Below are 23,503 nucleotides of genomic sequence, written 5' to 3' on the forward strand. Positions count from 1 at the left end.
TACACTAGAAGTTTTGTCATTTACAAAGAACAGTGTTGATCTCGGTAGAGAAAGAAAGTCGTTTTCGTTCATATGTTGACTGTTACTTTGTCCAATGTATTTTGTATAATTAAGACCAACAAAACTAATTTTTTAGTTTTCTCTCAACTTCTATTATACTTTAAAAAGAAACAAAATATATCAAACTTAGCATTAAATTGTACTTCATGTATATTGTATTGCACGTTAGTAAATGGTATTTCATATATATTGTATTGCACGTCAGTAAGTAGTACTTCATATATATTGTATTGCACGTTATTAAATGGTACGTTATGTACATTGTATTGCACGTTAGTGAATGGTACTTCACGTACATTGTACTGAATGCTAGTAAATGGTACTTCGTGAACACTGTATTGCAAGTTATAAATGGTACCTACTACAGTGGCCAACAAAAAAATCTCTACTACCAGAAAAACATGCAACTATTTCTGAGTAACTTGACAATGCTGATCATAAAAATCATGTTGAAAATTAGTGATTGACACTAGTTTTTGAGTTATGATAGATTTATTCAAAATATTATTATATATTCGTGAAAATAACAACTTTTTATTTAGTAACTTTACTTATTCATTAAAAATTGCATTCAAGAATGTATAATCTGTATGCTTTGATAAGTTTCTTTCATGTTCACAGCATGAGCAACAGAAGTCAATGGCTTACTGTTCCTATTGTGCAAAAATACAGCTTTCAGACTAACTTTAGATGAGTCGATAAAAAGTCTCCATTCTTGAGGATGATGTTCAGTACCTAATTCTTCCATTATTGCATCAACAATTGTACAGAAACTCAAAGAATATTGCACGATGTAGTGACAAGCAAGACTTTGATGGTGACTTCGGTAAATTGAAACTCTTGTTCCTGTAACTAATAAATTCTATTGCTGTAAACGAGAACAAAAAGTTCCCCATGCTGTTTTGATAAAGACAAGTCACGAATCAGATCATTTAGCTCTTCTTATGTGATCAGATGAGGTAATTTGTGTTGAGATGCCACAGAAAGAATAACTAGATGAAGAGGATGAAGATGATTCATTGTCCTCTTCGCAGGATAACTCTTCTGTTTTCCAATTCGCTGGTGGATGTGGCATTGGAAGACCATCCCACGAGATACTAATTTCATTGCAGATCCGATATCTGGATATTTAATGTATTGTTTAGTTTTGCCTAAATACCCAGAAACATTAGTCATGCAAAATAAACAATTAGTTAGATGATCTTTGGACTCATGCCATATCATGGGAACTGCAAATGGCATACTTCCTCTCTTCTTATTCAGCCACTGTTTCAAGCTAGATGTGCAAGCTGTACAATACACATGTTACACCAATTTTACACCCAACATAGCAATATTAAGCTACACTTACTTTGTGTGTGTGATGTTTTTCCTTCGTGAAATTGTAATATATTTTCCACAAATGTAGCAAAAACTGTTTGGGTGATTTTTGCACTTTTGGACTTTACTTGTACTGGAGGCAGCCAGCGTTTCAAACGATTTTCTAAAGAATATGAAATCATTTTTGTTTACAGAACTAGAGTTTAAGAGATTTTTAAAAACAAAGTTTTGAAGAATTTGATTATATCGCGGGTATGATGCGAGGAAGATGATCGGACTTTGTTTTGACTGTGCATGGAGCGAGGCGAAGTGACCAACTGAGTGAGTGAGAGACAACTGAGAGAGAGGTACCTGTATCTACCCCTGTTATGCTCAGTCGAGGGACTTCTCGAATATTCTAACAAACTGAACACGTGAGGGTTTTGTGATTCCCGGGTGGAGTAGGTGAGCGTGGGAATGAAGCAAAAGTGGTGCAATTCGCTACAATTATATCTACGACAAATAACGTATATGAACAATATATTTGGAATTTTACGCCAGTACAATACAGTCAATGTTTGAAGTTATCAAAAATGTATGCCTTTTATCCATTAAACTCTCAAAGTATACTTAATTTTACCACACAAATCTATTGTACTGAGTTGATTGCATGATATTTCACATAGTGCTGATAAAATATTGAGATATTACAATTACTCAAAATGCAATGTACGAATTCTGAAAACATTTTTGAAACCAGCACCATCAAATTACCCCGAATCACTTGAATTTTCTTCAGTAGCAAATTTTTTATTGTTCAATGTTATCACAGGGGTATACTTCCTATGTTCATGATACTTACGTGTGGTCCAGAAGAAGAAAAAATCTACGTTCAGAAGCAATTCAAGTTTTCTCTTGAATTACCACCTAATGTGTACGTTGAATATTTCAATACGGCAGCAGCGCCCATTTTTGTACAAATGTCTGACAGTATCTAAAGATATTTTTCTAGAAAACGTAAAATGTGAAATGCTGTTTAAGGATTTTACATTAGTCAAAATGATACAAGCCATTTCTTTCTCGCGTCACTTTCCTGTATGCAATTCAGCTCAAGTACTGCAGAAAGAACGTTGACAAAATCGAATAGCTTACGTAAAGTAGTAGATGCCCGTCAAATCTGTCTCTAGTGAAAGAAAACAGAAGATGGAGATGATTTTGATTAACAGTACACGACGGGCGTAGCCTTGTGATTAGCATGTCTTGACAGTGCTTCCGAGGGTTTGTGGTTCGTGTCCCGTTTACGCAAAAAACCCTCTCTCCGCACACTCTCCGTAGCTGTGTTATAATATTGTCGATCAAATCCCATCTAATTGGTCAGTCAACAGTAGCGCAATTATTGTTGACTAGTAGCCGTTCCTCTAGTCTGTCAGCTCAAAATAAAAAATGGCTATGTACCGATAGCCCTTGTGTAGCTTTGCGCAAAATTTCTAAACAAACAAACTTTAACAGGAGCATTAATTTTGGTTAATCATTGCGAACTTTTTTTTACGAATTGTCTTTTCTCTTATAATACAGTAGCTAAATCGTTTCATTTATTATAAAAGATTTATATTTCAGACATGGTAATAACAAATATTTGCGTCACTAGTTATATAAAACCATTCTTTGTGCACTGTGTAGAAAAATGAGACCACTTTATAATTAAAAACTATCGTTGTGCATTGAGAACAGAAACATAATTAATTTACTCTGTTCAGAGAGCCTTCCATTAAGCACTGTTAATAAGAATTTATTATGATATCACAACCCTGTACTTAAAAACTGTCTGAAAACTGAGAACAAGAATAGCATACATTTGCATCATCTGGTATGTAAAGCCGCTGGACTCAGTGAATAAGGACATATAATAATTTATATATTGTCATTTACATTTAGTATTCTTTAAGCTTCCGAATCATATTAATAGTAATTCTACATAAGTATTAAAGAAAAAATTACGCTATATAAAAAAAGTTATGTAGGGCTGGCTACTGAACTCGAAAATAGGAACCAAACAAGATAGGGATGGAAGTGGACATGTCACTTGATCCGGCTAATGATCACATAGCACACTAAGCCGTTTCGACTTTACATGGAGAATAAAATCCCCACATTATGGGCTTCCCTATCGAAAGTTTGGTGTTTGAACAGAATCTCAGCTTTCATCATTATACGTTTTCTTTAGCTAATTTTAGAATATTACTTTTATTACTATTTTACAATAGAGTAACATTTTACGATTGGAAATTCTGGTTCTATTTGTTTTGCCAATGAGGAAGCCAATAATATAGGGATTTCCATGTAAAGTCGATACAGCTTAGTCTGCTATATAATCATTAGCCGGATCAAATTATATGTTCCCTTCTATCCCCATGTTGTTTCCATTTTTTCAAGTTCAGTAGCCAGCCTTACATAGCTTTTTCATTTGGCAATAAATTTTTTTCCTTATACTTGTTTGTATATTTTTTCATAAGATGGCGTACGTGGGTTACTAGGTTATAAAGTGTATTCTAAAGCTCTATAAATGTTGCATATAATAATAATAAAATAGATAGTCAAAGATCATGAAGAATGTCATGCTCTATCAAATGATGGTAAAACTATAGTTACTGCTAGAACTAGGTAGTCGCTAGGCCTGTTGAAAAAATATGATAATTAACAAAAATAAGAAATCTTGGTTTTGGCTATTCGCCGGTTTTCGACTTCGGGACGCTCTGGATAGCTGAAAAGCGGCATATACACCGGAGATAGAGTGACTACACTAGGTAGCTCTTTATATCTAGCTTCTGATAACCTGTAGAGAATAAAATCCAGATGACTTTTGTACTGCTTTATTACAGGTGTCTGTGCCATCCCTACATAGAGAGCGCTAGTGCACTCTCCGATAGTTTTATATTTAATGAAAATGTATCTGATAATTTATAAAAACGAAAACATGAGATATACTTTTCTGTCAGATTCTAGCTGAGATTTTCATTCGTTTTTTACTAATTCTATGAACTGCTTATAATAATGCATGTGTCCAAATAACAAATTCCAGTACGCTGTTTTGAACATTTTGCTTTTAAATATCGTTTGAGTCTTGCATGGTCTGACGGTTAAGGCGATAATAGGTTGAACAATTATTTAAATTTGATGTTTTCGTTGTCTATGCGGTTTTAACTATATTTGCCTGATGATTAAGGCGCTTGACTTGCAATCTGTGGGTCGCAAGTTCAAATCCCATCACCTAACAATCGCGCTCTTTCAGTATTCAGGGCATTATTATGTGACGCTTAATTCCACTTTTTGTTGGCAAAAAAATAGCCCAAGAGTCTTTCACTTCAAAATCAGGCACAGCTAACGCAGATAGCTCTTGAATATCTTCGCGCAAAATTCTAAACAAAAATCGTCATCTAAACCATATTTTTCGAATGTCTGTCGTCAATGTTTAACTCAGTAATTCGTCGTTGAGTCTATAGGTTGTTTGAGCCAGGTGTGTCGACCTGCTGAAGTATCTAAAGTTCGAGACGCGATGCCACAGAACGCGCTTTTCAATTTCCGATATGGGGGCATTATTACTGTGACAACCAATTCCATTGTTTGGTTCTAAGAGACCTTGTAGTTGTAAGTGCTACTGACTGGCTGCGCTTCCTCTGGTCAGTAGCTCAAAATTGGAAACGTCTATGTTTGATTGTTAAAGGTCTTCGGTTTGGCAGTTTAACCCACGTACGCATGAAGATCCATTCAGGTTGAAAATCTCAATTCCTACAGAGTCTGTAAGTGGGTATAAAAATGTGGAGTTGTCACGCAGTAACTCGTCATGGAGTCTGTAAGTGGGTATAAAAATGTGGAGTTGTCACGCAGTAACTCGTCATGGAGTCTGTAAGTGGGTATAAAAATGTGGAGTTGCCACGCAGTAACTCGTCATGGAGTCTGTAAATGTGTATAAAAATGTGGAGTTGTCACGCAGTAACTCGTCGTGGAGTCTGTAAGTGGGTATAAAAATGTGGAGTTGTCACGCAGTAACTCGTCGTGGAGTCTGTAAGTGGGTATAAAAATGTGAAGTTCTCACGCAGTAACTCGTCGTGGAGTCTGTAGATGGGTATAAAAATGTGGAGTTCTCACGCAGTAACTCGTCGTGGAGTCTGTAAGTGGGTATAAAAATGTGGAGTTCTCACGCAGTAACTCGTCGTGGAGTCTGTAGATGGGTATAAAAATGTAGAGTGGTTTTTGTTACTTTATCCCGAAGATCTAATGGAAAAAACATCGAATATCTTCAGTGAAATGTACAAACACGTGTTTAATCAAATGACACAGTTATTGTTATGAATTTTTATTTTATTTGTGGTAGTTAATATGTTCAATTACAACATTTAATTTTCATTAAATGACATGTCTAGTTATTTTCAATTTTTCTGTGATTTGACTTAAATTTAAACGTGTTTAGTACATCTGGTGAACATTTTACTTCTTAAATAATATACTAATGTACGTTTAATTAAATCTTCTATCTTTCTGAATATTTATCCGCCTGTTTCTCTATCAACCTAATTTTCAGCTTTTTCTTTTTGCTTAACCCTCGTAAGAGCTGAATTCCTTCAATATTATTCAGTATCAAATATCCAAATAAAACCAACTACATTATGATTTAAGGAAGTTTAAATCAGTTTCACTCCTCAGTTACTTAAAGCCTCTTCACCATGACGACCCACGATAACAACACTATGCATCCAATTTTTCTCTTCCAAAACAACAGGGGAAAAAAGTTAATAAAATAAAATCGGTAAGCTATTCACCAAATAGTACTTCCTTTCCATGTTTCCGGATACATTCCAGTGTCAATTTCTTTAATCCTTCAGCAAATAAATTGAGTATTGAAATTCTGTCGCAACTTCTTAGCCACTCAACTGGATCATTATGGGAAAGAGAGATCGTTCAAGCTAATAAAGTAAAAATTTACACGACTCCACGAAACTTTCGGCTATTGATTCTCTTGTCCTTAAAAGAATAGACAGCCTCTTAGTTCCATTCGACTGTGAAGTAGTGTGGGTATTCTGCAACGCCTGAGGTCCTAGTCGGTTTGGGAGACACCTTCACCAGAGCCAATTACAAAGAAGTACTTCTACCATCAAAGCTTTATGCTTGGCTGAACTCTTTTAAATTGGTTTTTTTCGCTGTGATGCCCAGAAGAAACTCGCAAGACTTCATCGTGAAACCCGCATTTTCTTCTCGTGGATACATTCACTGCTTCCTGGCACATTGTTTCACAGGTGTTTCCTTATTAGTCTTCTCAGGACTTGTGCACGGCCACAAGTCTTTTCAAGAAAATCTCCTTCTGCTTTCACTTACGAACAAGAGAATTCCTTTTCTCGTAATAATTAGTGGCTTTCTGAAATGCCTGATTTCGACATGATACGTTCTCGGAGCACAATACACAATAAAGTATTTAAACATCTTTCTGGCAGCCTTCCAGTAGCACAGCGGTAAGTCTGAAAGCATATAACGCTAAAAACCGGGTTTCGATACCGTGTTGCAGCTATGCGCTTAGCAACAAACAACTAGAATTTTTCTGGTAATAATTTCAGGTGATTTTTCTACTGTATTCATAAAAAATGACCCCCAAGGGGCACAGCAGTATGTCTGCGGACTTACAACACTAGAATCCTGGTTTTGATACCCGTCGTGAGCAGAGCACAGATAGACCATTGTGAAGCTTTGTGCTTAGCTTCAAACAAACAAATCATAAAAAATATTTGTTTACCGGAAAAACAGCCAATCATCAGTTTAGGCAGAATGTAAGTATATTCTACATTCTGAGTATCACAGGACCAGCAAGACACGTCCAGCAAAGCTGAAACAATTATTCGTATTAAAAACATTGAATCTAGCCTAATTTATTCTAACCTAACTGTCCTCCAGTGCCAAAGCGGCAAGTCTGTGGACTTTTAACGCTAAAAATCGGGTATCGATACCAGTGGTGGGAACATCACAGGTAGCTCATTGTGTATCTTTCTGATTAACTGCAAACAAATAAAACCTAAACTAACTTGTTTATATACAACATGATCAAAGTATCGACTAGCTATTATTGACAAACTGCTCTTATGTTGACATCTTAGGGGAATACCACTCTGAATTTGCGCTAGGCCGAAACACAAAACTGAAAAGGAAAAAATATATATATTTACAACTTTAGATTTCACAAATTGTAAAATAAATTTTAACGTGTCTCTTTCTATTCGGGATAGCTTTACACTACAAATTAATCACCTTGGTTTGAATTTCGCGCAAAGCTACACGAGGGCTACCTGCGCTAGCCGTCCCTAATTTATTAGCCACTCAACACTCCTCACCGCCAACTCGTGGGCCATTGTTTTACCAACAGATAGTGGAATTGATTGTCACATCATAACGGCCCCACGGCTCAAAGGGCGAACATGCTAGGTAACGGGAATTGGAACCTGCGATCCGCAAATTGCGAGTCGAGCGTCCTAACCACCAGGCTATGCCAGGTCCCCAAGGAAATAAGTTACAAAATGGCAAATAAAACTACCAAACACGTTTCATATCTTAGTGCTACAGCGGTCACCACAGATGACTATTAAGAATTACAACCAATTTTTAAGATATTGTACTTATATATATACAGTCTCTTATTTTTATTAACAATTATTTCTCTTGTTAAACATTAGTTTTTTAATCTTGTTACCATAAAGGATTTTTAATGAGAATTTGGACTTTTAATCTTTATATTAAGTAACATAATTTGGATGGGTAGCTTTTTCTGGTGGCGTACAAATGTATAATGTAGTCGTCACTACAATTAGTGAGCCCAAAGCGTCATAAAGAATAATGCACTTGAAATCTCATGCGCTGAAATTCTGGGTTCGATCCCTGTAGTGAGCAAGCGTGGATAGTCCAATACGTTTAAGTAGTACTAAGACGTTGAGTGAACTGCTGTCATGGTAATGGGTAGAGATAATAATAATCACTACTATTGATAAACCAGTCACATTTCTTACTATATTGCTTTTCGTAGAGAATATACAAATATACGAGCACTACCATTTGCCTGTATACTTGATGTCGTTCTCTCATAAACATGCTGCTCAACTCAAAAATTTTAATTTAATTGAAAATTCTATGTCCGTACTATTTCCAATCTCCGGATCGCCCGTGGGGATCTTATATCATCTTCTCGGCGTCAAAATTCCCTAGCCACCGGCTCACAAAAGGTGATACACGATAAATCGTTACAAGCTTGAAGTGGAATCCCTTCTTGTTGTGTTGATATAAGGCCAGCCTTGCATATGAAGTGTTTTGATAAGGCATTCAAAATAACGAGTTCATATTCAGATCAGGCGTTTCTCCAGAAATGTCAACAACGGCCGCGGGACCTGAATTCAAAACCTTTTCAACGCCCTGTATGTATCTATCTTCTGAGGCGAGCACCTTCTACATTTTCTGAATATGTGCACATAATTCCCAGGTTTCTGACTGCTAAAACCTTTGAACTTCTGTTTACTCATACAGTTCTTATTGCTCATGTATAAAAGATGATCTTACGTGATGAATTCGTGCATTCGTTACATACATACACGTGAACATTAGCTATTCATGGCTCAAATATTTTTCCTTGAATAAGGCATTGATATTAGCAAATAAAGTTTCATTTATAGCTACCTGGCAACAACATGGCCATATTTATTTTATTACAAAGGATGAAAATCAAACAATATATTAAGGACTTTAATTTAGTTGTTTGTTTTAATAGAGCAAACATCCCTCACTCAAAGGACGATGAACTACACGTTCAAGAAGAAAAAGACGTTGGTAAATGACTGGATGATGAATGTAGCAAGCATATTGACAAACATGTATATACATATTACATATAATAATTCCTTTGAGAGCGTACGCATCAATAGAAAATATATCAAACAAAACTAATCTAACAGCATCAAAAATATATATACTCTATTGTTCTCCCCGTTCTTGCTAGAAAACTGCCAGAGTACAGTTTTACTCAGTGCCATAGAAAATGCAAAATACGCATGACAGTTAGTTAATTATGAGACAAATTAGGCTTAATGTGTGTCAAAGTTGATCACTCCAGAGATTAGAAAATGCTTCTCCAATAAATAATATTTTAAAAGAGTTATTTTCTTTTAACATAAGCTATTTTTCAACTTTTGTTTGCTAGTTTTTGCCACGTAATGATAATACTCTAGTACAATGCCCAATGCATTGTTTTTGAAGTTATTACTAAGAAGTTATGGTTAATTAAACTTAGTATATAACTTCCTCAGACGTACACGTCAATTTTTGTGGACACTGGTGTGAAATTTCTATGAAACATTAATTAATTTCATCAATACTTGTGCTTCGTTACTCCATTTGTTTAGCCTGTAATAACATTACTACAGCAGAATTAATTCTCGAAACTAAAATTAGTGGACTTAATTTGTGATGACGTAACGAGAATCAGGGTGACTGACAAGAATGGTTATTATTGAATTATGGTTCGTGTAGGTAAATATTGTGTGTTATATACCAACGTTTTGGTGGTTGGACAGTTCGCCACCATCAGGGTGACTGACAAGAATGGCTATTATTGAATCATGGTTCGTGTAGGTAAATATTGTGTGTTATATACCAACGTTTTGGTGGTTGGACAGTTCGCCACCATCAGGGTGACTGACAAGAATGGCTATTATTGAATCATGGTTCGTGTAGGTAAATATTGAGTGTTATATACCAACGTTTTGGTGGTTGGACAGTTCGACACCATCAGGGTGACTGACAAGAATGGCTATTATTGAATCATGGTTCGTGTAGGTAAATATTGTGTGTTATATACCAACGTTTTGGTGGTTGGACAGTTTGACACCATCAGGGTGACTGACAAGAATGGCTATTATTGAATCATGGTTCGTGTAGGTAAATATTGTGTGTTATATTCCAACGTTTTGGTGGTTGGACAGTTCCACACCATCAGGGTGACTGACAAGAATAGCTATAACATTCTCCCACACAACACTGAGACATCCATACTGACCGATAATTTCTTTCGTCCATGAACTTCATTATCATACACATTTCCGTACTTACTTCACACCCACTCCTCCCCTCAGCTGTTTTCTTTGTGAATATTCAATAATAACTGTTGTCGTCAATGTCCTAATGTTGGTAGATAAAAGTTACCCACACAATTGATATCAATATAAACATTTGTGATTGAATTTGTCATTTAATCCTTTATAGGTGCATCATCATTTACTGAATTAACCTCTCCACACCTCATAACATACTGTTTGAATGTTCAATGCTTATTATATAAAAACAGTTATATTGTACTTTCTCCTTTATGCAATCTTGTAAAGCAAAACAACAGCTTTTACAGGGGCTACAAATATGAAATTTGCTATACACGCCACTTATGAACGTACGTATACATTTATGCAAAATTTACGTTGTAATTATAATTTATGAAGTAACAACATTCTTTATTAATGTATGCACATACCCATATTTTATGCGCCATTTGAAATATTTTGACAAAAAATAAGCTGATCTCTGTTTAACCCATTTAAAATATACGAGTCGTTTTCATTAAGTTCGGAAGATATTATGTGACAAATTTTCTATACCTTATTTAATATTCGTGATTTTTACTAGATTTTTTAATCAAAGAACACGGGAAAAATTCTTGAAATAGATCTTGAAAAGATTAGTAGGAATCTGCTAATGCTAAAAATAAATATTTATTGCATGGTCATAGCCTGATCTTTTTACTTCAATAGATTTAATTTGACACCATTTTTATTCTTTATTATTTGTGAGTTTTTAATTCATCAACATATTTATTGTGGTATATTACCTTAGAACATGTATTAGCAAAATTGTGGCAAAGCAGCATTGATTTACTCTTGTAACATTAATAATCATAGTTTCAGACCACCTACCATACTTTTTAGCCTTAGACCATAACGAGTTAAAATAGGATAACGGATGAGATTAAAGAACTACTGTTCAAACATAAAATGTTTATTTGTAGGTATTGTGGCAACCCACAGTTCATGAAATCATAACCAATCCGCAATAAGCCAACACTTCAGGATCTGGGTAGATAAGTGTACTTTTCTTTAGATAGAAAAGAGAAAACTAGGAATAAATACAAAATATTGTTTGTAACGATAATAAATAAGTGTTTAAATATTCTTTATTTACAAGAAAGTAAAAAACGTATAATACATAATGACACAGTATGGTCTCACAGTAACAATTAGTGGACCCAATTTGTCTTCTAAAATTAATATTATTTCAGTCATAATCACTTAGAAGTTGAAAACAATGCTATTTATTTACATAATTAAACAGGTGGGACAGCGATGGGCTTAACTACAAGCTACACGTTGGAAATTTTACATTTTGTGGTTACATTCCGATAGTGTGGAATTATAGAAGCCAACTCAACTCAAATAAATTAAATTTCAAGTACTTCAGTTTAAGTGGAATAATATGATTTAGCCTATGATACCACTTTAGATAGATTTACAACTAAATACCACGATAATTGAATGGCATTAAATTAAATGACTTACGAAAGCAATCTAATCTTTTTCATTTCGGTTTTTAAATTTCTCACCCACTTTATGAGTATTGATACAGATGTGCAGTCACTTTCGTCTGTCTGTGAACTAAACGTGTAGTTAGAGGGGTAGTATCCTGCTTTAGTAGGAAGTAATCGATTCATAGGTCTACTGAAAACTTTGCACTTACGAATCGTTTCTATGAACTTAAATTGCATTTATTTCAGACTATTGTGAAATTGCGGACGCTAATATGTCTCTAAGCTACCAGACAGATGTGCAGTCACTTTCGTCTGTCTGTGAACTAAACGTGTAGTTAGAGGGGTAGTATCCTGCTTTAGTAGGAAGTAATCGATTCATTGGTCTACTGAAAACTTTGCACTTACGAATCGTTTCTATGAACTTATGTCCTTAAATTGCATTCATTTCAGACTATTGTGAAATTGCGGACGCTAATATGTCTCTAAGCTACCAGACATACAGATGATAATTTTATACTGGTCCTACAAAATGTTTTTTTTTAAAAAACGAATTAAAACTGTATAAATGGGACCAAACGTGGCCTAGTGGTTAGCGTGACTGACCGACCTGTAGATCTGAAGATTCATGGCTCCCAACCAATTGCCACATAAATGCACTCCGCTATGAATGTGTTATAAAAGTGGCAGTCATATAAGGGTATCTTAAGAATTGATGGTGAGTGATGTTGACTTGCTGCCTTCGTTCTAATCCAGTAGTTCCAAGCTGCCAGTCCGCAATAAGGCTGAAAACAAATGTGTGTTTTACAATATAACTATCAAACTACTGTTTTACCATGTGATCTAAAAGTACTTTAAAAGTTTATATTGTACAAAGCAGTTCGTGAAACTTTGGGAATGGAACTAACTGTCCTCATTTGGAAAAAAAAAGAGTTGAGAACCACTGCTCTATTCTATCAGTTCAAAATTAGGGTGGATAATGCGCAGACGGCCCTTTTTGTAGCTCTGTATAAAGATTCTGAAATAACTTGTGTTTTTATTTACTCATATAGCAAGACAGACAGACAGGCAGGTATGGATGAATGCTCTACCTACTCATTTTAGTTTAGTTCGTACCCAATAAAATGTAGTTACTTCTGTTTATTTGGGGAATTGAATAATTTTATACCAGCTGGAAAACAGTTTCATTAGTAAATGTTTACAAGAAAAGATGATAATGAAAAAAAAACACGTAACACTGTTCCAAAATAGTCATTTTCCTTTATTTCGTGTCAATAGAAAAAAAAATCTGAAATGTTGTATAAAATGTGAGCACGTGATATGCACAGATGGTAACTTTCCAAATGACAGGCGTAACTGATTGGACGTTCCCTATGGAAGACACTAGTCCTTGTCAAGTTGGGTCGTTGAGCATGATAAATTAGAGGTCACGTGCCCCTTCAAGTGCTGGTGATTCGCAAGCCTGTGAACAACGCACCTGTTGAAAGACCCGTTTGCGTATCTGGCGACAATAGCACTTAGTATTTGCCTATAATAACCTTTCTAAATCCTTGCATATCAGGCATGTATTTATTACCCATTATAGTATAGCATTATATCCTAATCATGAATACTTTATTAGGTGTTAAACGCTTTTCTGTGCACTCGTCAAGCAGGTACACATCCCAGTGATCTACCAATGTACTGGTTTAACCGAGCCATAATTCACATGTAATCCCATATGCATATTCCGTTCTTGTCGATAATGAACTTTAACCGAGTCGTTTCTCTTTAATATTGATTTATTTCTAAACTATAAATCTCCGTCTCATATATATTGCATCATGTTTTAACAAAACTTTTATTTCGTGATACTATTTTCATACTGCATAACTAACGATTTTCTGACACACACACAGGTTATTACGTCACAGTTGAAGAAGACTCAGTTTAATATCGATGAAATAATCACTTCTGAAGTTCATAAATAACAAACTAGCATTTTCTATAGAGAGACAAAGTATGCATTATGTTACCCAAAACAGCGTGGAGTATTGAATTTTCATAAAGCGATGAACACTGAATGTGGCACGCGCACGTGAAATAAGACACCAGCTGTTTAGATTGTTTCTTTATTGGTACTCATTTGGTAGTCTGTTTCATGTTTTGTTAGATCAATTGTGAAATTATGTTCTTCTTGAATATAGAAGATATCATGAAAAGGATTTGGTCAGAACTCTGTAGAAAACCCAAAGAATACGTGATCGTTGATGACGATCATTGACATAACCTGCTTACTAGGAAAATAGATACCAATCTGATTACTTTCTAAAAACTGTGTATGTTCATTAAGAAAATTCTATTGAAAAAATGACCTGTTACTTGTTTGTATTTTCGCTTTTGTTTGTTTGTTTGATTTGAATTTTGCGCAAAACTACACGAGGGCTATCTGCGCTAGCCGTCCCTAATTTAGCAGTGTAAGACTAGAGGGAAGGCAACTAGTTATCACCACCCGCTGCCAACTTTCGGGCTACTCTTTTACCAACGAATTGATTGACCCTCACATTATAACGCCCCACGGCTGAAAGGGCGAACATGTTTGGTGAGACGGTGATTCAAACCGGCGATCCTAGCCACCTGGCCATGCCAGGCATTTCGCTTTTGTTACCAATGTTTAAGCATGTCTTGTATCAGTTTAAAACACTAGAGTAAGTTGGTTGGTTGTTATAAAGCACAAAGTTACACAATTGGCTATCTGTACTTTGCCCACCACGTGTATCGAAACCCGAATTTTAGCGTCGTAAGTCTACCGCTGAGTAAATTATGGGGGGGGGGGCGAGTGTAAAATCCAACGTTAGCTATCGTAAATACAACTCTTGGTAACAATATCTCTGTAACACTGCAAAATGTATTTTTTAATCACCATAGCAATACAGTCCAAGTTAGCTGTCGCCGGTGTAGCTTAGATCAGTTGTCTTGGTAACAGTCTATCTTCGTAACAATACCAAAATTTATTCGTCTACATCACCATAAGATTACAGTCTACATTGGCTGCCGTATGGTCTATTTTTGTAATAATGCACAACATATTTTGACTAGTTAGTTTTGCATAATTACACACAGTCAAAGCAGATATATCAACAAATGATATACAAGTTTCTTACTGAAAGAATTGTGACTCTTTAAATAGTTATACGCTTGAGCATACATTTTATTTGGGAGAAACTATTAACCTAATCGGTTTATACTGATCCACCCCATGAGCTTATCTTATAACTTTCATATTTTAACATAAAAATAACGATACACACACACGTATATACATTAAAACAACTGTAAAATATCCAAAAGTTGATTAATGACTCGTGAACTAAAAAATCATTAAGTTTCTAAATACATAGTTCAAACACATTACTGAATGAATATAGTGTATATGTTTCTAAGAAATGTTTGCCACAACGACATTTAGTTTAGAAAGTTTGCGAGTCTCTGAATTGTTTTAATGGATTTGTATAAACAAAATGTGTGGCTTACTTCATTTTAAACCTTGATTTATTTTGTTCCTGCTGTAACTGGAGTCGATCGAAGGTTAGTTGTTTCTTATCCTGACTCGCTGACGTTATAAAAAATTAGGAAGCAGAGGGATGTTCGTAAAGCCTAGAGCACGTATTTCCCTGGCTCGTGCTGGCTGCACGCTCTCCTTTCCAGGCACGAGACAACTGGGGTTAAACAGAGGTCAATGCAGGAATGAAACCGGGTGTAATTCAATTAAGTCTTTTTTTCACCAAGCGGAAACGTCTGGCACCCCAGCGTGACCTCTGGCGCCCTGACACCATAGCATCTTCTCTCCCTGGATCAAGGGAAGACAATAATGAGATACCACGAGAGAAACCACATTACACAATGACATGCACGAAAATTAAAAACTTTCATTCATTACGCATATAATAAAGCACCACTCGGTCAGATTGATGATAGTCCCTGTAGCAATAAAACAAGTCTGAATCATCACTTGCTACTAGTATCATCAATAATCAGATGAACATAAACTCCTCTGGGAAGTTGGTGATCCGAAGGAAAAATGGCACATTTCAGGAAATAAAATATGAATAGATACTCAAATGTAATTTTCATTTTAGATCATTAATATAAGCACATATTAGTAGGTTGAGAATTTTAATGGACTGCAAAGGCCTGTTGAACGAAAACGAGATAACTTTTCCGTTTCTATACTGCGGTCTTTTTCAGATCAGTTAAAGAAACTCTAGATTTAACTTTGTTTGTACGGGATATAAGGATTGCTTTTATATAAACCAAACCAAGTGATATAAAATGCATATAACCAAAACCAATCCTCTTAAGTATGTACCTTATACGTTATAGAAGACTATATTTTTTATGTGTGTGAAGCTAGTTATAGCTTTATTGTTTTTAATAATTTAAGTTGTTTCTCTCAAAACCTTGTTCTGGTGTTTTATTAATAATGATAATCAACACTTTAAGCTCAAATTTTGCGATTACCATTGGGTAACCATTTTTAGCTTCACGAAGGTTTGTTTATTTGAAGTTAAGCACTAAGCTACACAATGGGCTGTCTGTGTTCTGCCCACCACCGATATCGAAACTCGGTTTCTAGCGTTGTAACTCCGCAGACATACCGCTCTGCTACTGGAAGGCATTCACGAGGGTTAAGTTCAGAGAAAATGTTTCTATTTTATTATTAATAAAACCTAAGGAAGTGTAAACCACTGTGTAACAGTCACTTGTTCTGATATTTATATATATTAAAACTTGAAGTCAAGATCATCTTTATATCTTACTTTAGACTCACTTTTTAAAAAAAATAAAAACTTATTATGAGAATAAAGAACTTACTAACACTTTTATATTTGCTAGAATGGGTGTCTTTAAGCATATTTCCGCTAATGAAACAGATTATTCTAAACCCAGGAAAGATAAGAATGATGTCCAAAACATTAAGGTTCTTTTATTTTGTAGAGCAAAGCTACATTGGGCTGTCTATGTTCACCGCGAGGAATCGAAACCCGGATCTCACCATTGTATCTCCGTAAACCTATCGCTGTCCCACCGCGAGACAAACCATTAAATAACTGTTGCTGTTGAACACATAAAAGTTCGTAATAAACCGTCCCCCGGTGGGACAGCAGAATCAGGGGTTCGAGTCCCCTCGGTGGACGCAGTAGATAGCCCGATGTGGCTTTGCTATAAGAAAACACACACTTATATTGCGCCTGACGCGACCGTAACCAAAGAACAAGAGTTAGACGTATTTAAAGTATTAAAAATAAATATGAAGCCAGATCTATCTTTCAGTTCACTACTTGCTACTCGGTTATGCGATCTCGAGGAATTATTTCCATAAAAGGCATGGTGAGAAAAAACAGTTAAAAATACCGTGTATATATTACACGTAACTCATGTTTCATCTTAAAGTCATTGACGCAAATAAATTCAAAGAATGGGTGTAAATTTTCTATGTAGTGTATTAGCTTCATTCTTGCCACACTATTTACGAGTTTATACTTTATCCACATTATTACTGCTGTTCTTTGAGAGAAAACACGTCAGTTATTTGTTTCGATATTCTAGTATTTTAACTTGAGATGTAGTTTAGTTATTTCATTACATCTGCCATTTATGCCTTATAATAAATAACAAGTAAAGAGTGTTTTTAACCCCCCTCCTTTTCCATTGGCTTGTAACAACAAGTAAAGAGTGTTTTATCCCCCTCCTTTTCCATTGACATATAATAACAAGTAAAGAGTGTTTTTATCCCCCTCCTTTTCCATTGGCTTGTAATAACAAGTAATGAGTGTTTTATCCCCCCTCCTTTTCCAAAGAGCGTTTTTATCCCCCCATATTTTCCAATGGCTTATAATAACAAGTAATGAATGTTTTTATCTCCCTCCTTTTCTGTTGGCTTATAATAACAAGTAATGGGTTTTTTATCCCCCCTCCATTTCCAGTGGCCTATAATAACAAGTTACTTGTTATTATAAGCCAACGATAAGGGGGAGCTATAAACACTTAATACTTGTTAATATAAGCCAAGGGACAGGGGGTGGACTGAACACACTCATTACGAGTGTTTTTAGTCCACCCCCCTTATCGTTGGCTTATAATAACAAGTAATGAGTGTTTTCAGTCCACCCTCCTTATCGTTGACTTATAATAACAAGTATTAAGTGTTTTTAGCCCCCCCCTTATCGTTGGCTCATAATGACAAGTAATGAGTGCTTTAGTCCCCCCTTATCGTTGGCTTACAATAACAAGTAATGAGGGTTTTTAGTCCACCCCCCTTATCGTCGGCTTATAATAACAAGTAATGAGTGTTTTTAGTCCCCCCTTATCGTTGGCTTATAATAACAAGTAATGAGTGTTTTTAGCCCCCTTATCGTTGGCTTATAATAACAAGTAATGAGTGTTTTTAGTCCCCCTTATCCGTTATGAAGATAGAATATTGTCCGCTTAATACACTTGTGAAGTAAGAGCAGTTTAAGATTGTGTGGTCACGTGATCCTGCCACAATTTTTTAAATCTTTTGTATGCCTGTATAAAATAGTTTTATTTGTCACAAAAGATCACCCACTGGTTCAATAATAAGCTTGAGGGTTTATAATGCTAAAAACAAGGGTTAAGTCTCTGCGGTAAGAACAGCAGATAGCCCACTAAATTTTTGGTCTTAACCCAAAAACAGTCACATGAATATTTCAGAAAAATAATCTGTTGAGTTTTTGTCTTTAACTGACAATTTATTAATTAAAGTATCATACCTGTTTCAATAGAATAAAATATAAAGATGCTTAAAGACGCGTGCTTCTATTTACGGAATAAATATGTTGCAATGATATTAAATGTTATTAGCTTGTAAAAGTCTATTGTCACTAGAGGGCAGTAACGTACAATCATTGGTAATTTTTGAGTAAACATGCAATACATAACTCAAGAATGCAATGAATATTCAGTTTGGACTCTGCTTCTGGAGTCTAAAGTTATAGACATTAATTATCGTTTTGATAAATGTTTAGTTAAAAATGTTATTTTACCTCGAAAAGACATGTTCAAGACTTACAGTATAATTCCGATTTACCACATTGCATGTCGTAAGATTTTTTAACAACTGACTTTGAGGCGCTAAGTTGTGTAAAGTGTTTTATTTTACTCATGTTTCATCATACAGTAAAAGGTAAAACTTACCCACCTAATTTTATTAAAAGATACATTTACAGACACACGCTTCAGAGCCCCTCACTTCGGGGGGGGGGGATGTTCAACGGTAAACTTCAGGGTTCGATCTATATGACGTTCACAGAGTATTTAGTCCGATTGTTTTGCTTAAACGAACACTTCAGAACACATTGACTAAATTTTCCACAGAAACGGTATTACTTTGATCGGGCATGGCCTATTCGTTAGCGTGTCGGGCTGTTGATCAAAAAGTACAGGGCTATAGAAGTGATCACACACTAGAGGTTTATCTGTAGACGCGTTATAAAAGTGATAATCAATCGCATTATTTGTCCAGAATCAGACAAAGTCCTTATGATGGCAGATTTTGCTGGTTAGCTGCCTTCCATCTGGTCAATAGATAAAGACAGCTATACCTGAATCCCAGGAGTCTCTGACCCTACGTGAGCTTAAAATTGAAAATTAATTTTTTTTCCAGTATTACTTAAGTTTCGTTAACAAAGTTAAGTAATAAAAATGGCATTAGTAAGAAACAAAAATGTATTATCTACACAAACTCCCAATCGTCGTTATTTACATACGTACTTGTGACACATTACCCGAGGGGATTCCTACAGTTATCTGTTTGGCATTAATAAGATACATTTTTCAAGGGTTAACCATAAGTCCACATAACAGTAACGTAACTACATACCCAAACGTAACATATCTGGTCATAAACATGCTAAAGGTATTAACAACTTTCATATTTTACTGTAAAATCCTATCAGTCTCCAATATCATTCCCAAGTATTGTTAAGTTTCAAATACGTTCTTTGGTTAAAGTATCTTATATTTGGTCATAAACATGCTAAAGGTATTAACAACTTTCATATTTTACTGTAAAATCCTATCAGTCTCCAATACCATTCCCAAGTATTGTTAAGTTTCAAATACGTTCTCTGGTTAAAGTATCTTATATTTGGTCATAAACATGCTAAAGGTATTAACAACTTTTATATTTTACTGTAAAATCCTATCAGTCTCCAATATCATTTCCAAGTATTGTTAAGTTTCAAATACGTTCTCTGGTTAAAGTATCTTCTTAGATCATCATTCTCCTGCGTTCCTAAATGAACATATGCACATTGTAGATTTAGACTGCTCACTACTTTAAAATTAGTATATTTCTCCTGAGAAATTAACAAATGGCCAAGTAAAGCTTCTACCTATCTAAATCTCTACATAAAGTATAATTATTTCAGTAAAACATGAGATAGGAGAAAATAACCAGCATTATGAACGTACCTGTAGAGAACTAAAGGATGTAGAAATATGAACCTTCTTTTGTTATGCTGAACATAAACCGATACAAAACTTATAAAAAAGTACCCAATTGAAGCTTTAAAAAACTAATGACCTTTAATGTAAGTTGCATAAACAAAAACAATACTACTGGACAAGTGTGGGGGTAGAAAATGAGGATCCCAAAAGATGTTAAAAACACTTCAGGGGGAATAATGGCTTGTTCAACAGACGCAACGGCCAGTCCAAATCAAAACTTCATTTTTATTTCGGTCAGTCCCATAAATTGGTCTAGTTTTAATTGTTTTTGTCCTCACAGGATTGTTCTTTGATTACTGACATATAACTCAAACAAGCACGACTACAAGTGGAATATAAGCACAAACTTCTACTTATATGTAGTCATAGTAAGAGTCACTGTTAGCATTATTGGGCTGAGCGTCTACAAAAAGTCTTAACTACCAATTTAAACATACTTATTTCCTGTTACAAACAATTTCAATGATTGATACTTCACGAGGTTTTGGCATTTTCTCGCGATACTGTGTTCGTTTCTATAATAGCAAAATAGTGCACTAAAATAATAATACCAACAATAAAAGTTCTGTCCTGATAGTTTTAAACTAACTATATTTAAATATTGATTCCTAGTTCGTTGTTATTGTTTTTGTTTTGCACTTCAGTCAACTAGTTAATTTTTTCATAAAAACATTAAAGATTTATTCCTTTTTAATGATTTTTTCCTGCTTTTTTTTTTTACTTTACTGCTAAATTATCATTTAGATCTTGTTGGATGTTTATGAAAAACGATGAAACTCACAAAGTAAAAATACGTTGTTGACTACTAAGCTGAACTTTTAAACTGCCAACATTCAAGTCGACATATTTCATAATTATGTTTGTTTTTGTTTGTTTGAAGTTAAGCACAAAGCTACACAAAGGGCTATCTGTGATCTGCCCATCCCGGGTATCGAAACCCGGATTCTAGCGTTGTAAGTCTGCAAACATACCACTGTGCCACTGGGGGGCTCATAATTATGTTTCTCGTTTACTTACGAATTTTTATAGAAGAACATTTTGAAGTATCTTGTATCCTATTTTAGATGGGTTTGACTGCCACTGTTTACTGAGCAGGGCTTCAAATCTAAAAACAAGAAAAAAACGTATTTGATAGAAGGTGGTCATTGACCTTTAACTTTACTTAGCTACCTACAGCTACGATTGACAAACACGAGCCCGGAAGAAATAAAACACTGAAACAAGCCAAAACCTTAGCTTGGCACTGTTTACAAATCCAAAAACTCAGAAAAGTCAAACAGCAGAATGAACTACACTGAACGTATATACATGTAAATTTACGTCTCCATAAAAACACACTCGTAACAGGAAATGTATGCGAATAACTGAGGAATGGTACACCTTCAAGTATTGAAATTAAATTTTTGGTAAAACAAGAGCTAGCGCTATCAAGTTTTAACAGACTCCAAAAAAATACTTTACCGCGAGCTAGAGTTAAACATTGATATTTTCACTTTATGTTTAATGTCCTCTTTGTTGTGTGACGTCATTTTTCAATCCAGATCATTAAATTTACAAAAAAAAAAGAAGAGATGAATAAACTGTTTTCATGAGTGAATTTTTTCAGGCGTTTTGAACTGATCTAATGGATTATAATAGAGGGGATATAATCAAATGTACATTGATAATACCTGCTAATTACTCAAAACAAGATTTGGTTATTATATTCAAATTTATTATTATAATAAAATAACTTGTATCTAAGTGGTCTGTTTTTGGCCTACTACCCATTAATAGTATTGGGTAGCTCTAACAGTGAAATATATAATTTTACTTGTCTTATAATATGTGTGTGTGTACATACAATTATATATTAGAAAATTCTATTTTATGTTCTAATTCTTACGTAGTAATTAAGTGCATGTCGAGAATTAAACCAGACTTTCAAGTAACACAGCTTTCAAAATTACAGAAACCGACGCCAAAGATACTCGACTATTTAATCTCATTGGTACATTTATACCTTTCATTTATATAAATATCGTTCTGAAACCTATAGCACAGATACAAAATCTGCTTACATCACATGCTCCTATCAGTGTTATTGTGTTATTATAATAATTCTCATTAAAAAAAATACAATAAACACCAGAACACCTGTAGTTTCCAGTTGCTTGTTAATTTTCTGATCAACCTGTTCTCTTAGAGATTGTAAGTCAGTAACTAGAATGGTGACTTCCAAGTTAATTAGAACATGCGCACTTGAAATAAACCGTAAATTACAAACTTTTCTAAAAATTAAAAATATCAGCATTTGAACATTTTCATCAAAATACTGATCCAAGTAATAAAGGACGTCGGGTAGTTATATATTACAATATTCTACCAATTGAATATCTTATTTCAGAACTAAATAAATATATATTTTTAATTTAATTCAGCCAAAGTTAATGAATATATAAGGTATCATTCCTGTATGTCTAACTTTGAAAACTTGTACCGAGCAGTTCTGATTTTTATATTAAAACCTTTGTTGTAATATTTCGTTTCTTTTTATTCGTGATGTCAAAAAAAAAACACGTAGGTTCAAGAAGTCTTGATACAAAATGATAAAAACCCGAGCGATTTCGAAAAGTGGACCATAATTACGGGGTTTTTATCATTTCGCTTATTTTTATTTTATTTTGGTCCTAAATACATTTCTTATTTATTTATTTTCTGTTAGAAGTTCCATCTCATAATATATATAAAACTGTTTCTGGTAAATTGTTCAGTAATGGACTCGTGTTAATATTTTGTATTAATTGAGTGAAAATAATTTCACTATTTTTTTCTAGAACATAGGCACTAGTATGAAAAATATAAAAGGTACTTGCAAGACTTCTGTTCAAACGTAAACTAACTACATAGCTTAAAAAGTAACTCATAGTTTGATCAAGAAAGCTTTGTGAAACAAACTGACTAGAAAACAAAATGACACCAATATACAGTGAGTGGTCACAAATAAATAGACATCTAATTTTTCGTCATTTAACTGATTTATGCTAACTAATTTGTGTTCAC

The sequence above is a fragment of the Limulus polyphemus genome, unplaced genomic scaffold (genome assembly GCF_000517525.1).
Source record: "Limulus polyphemus unplaced genomic scaffold, Limulus_polyphemus-2.1.2 Scaffold223, whole genome shotgun sequence".
Classification (NCBI taxonomy): Eukaryota; Metazoa; Arthropoda; class Merostomata; order Xiphosura; family Limulidae; genus Limulus; species Limulus polyphemus.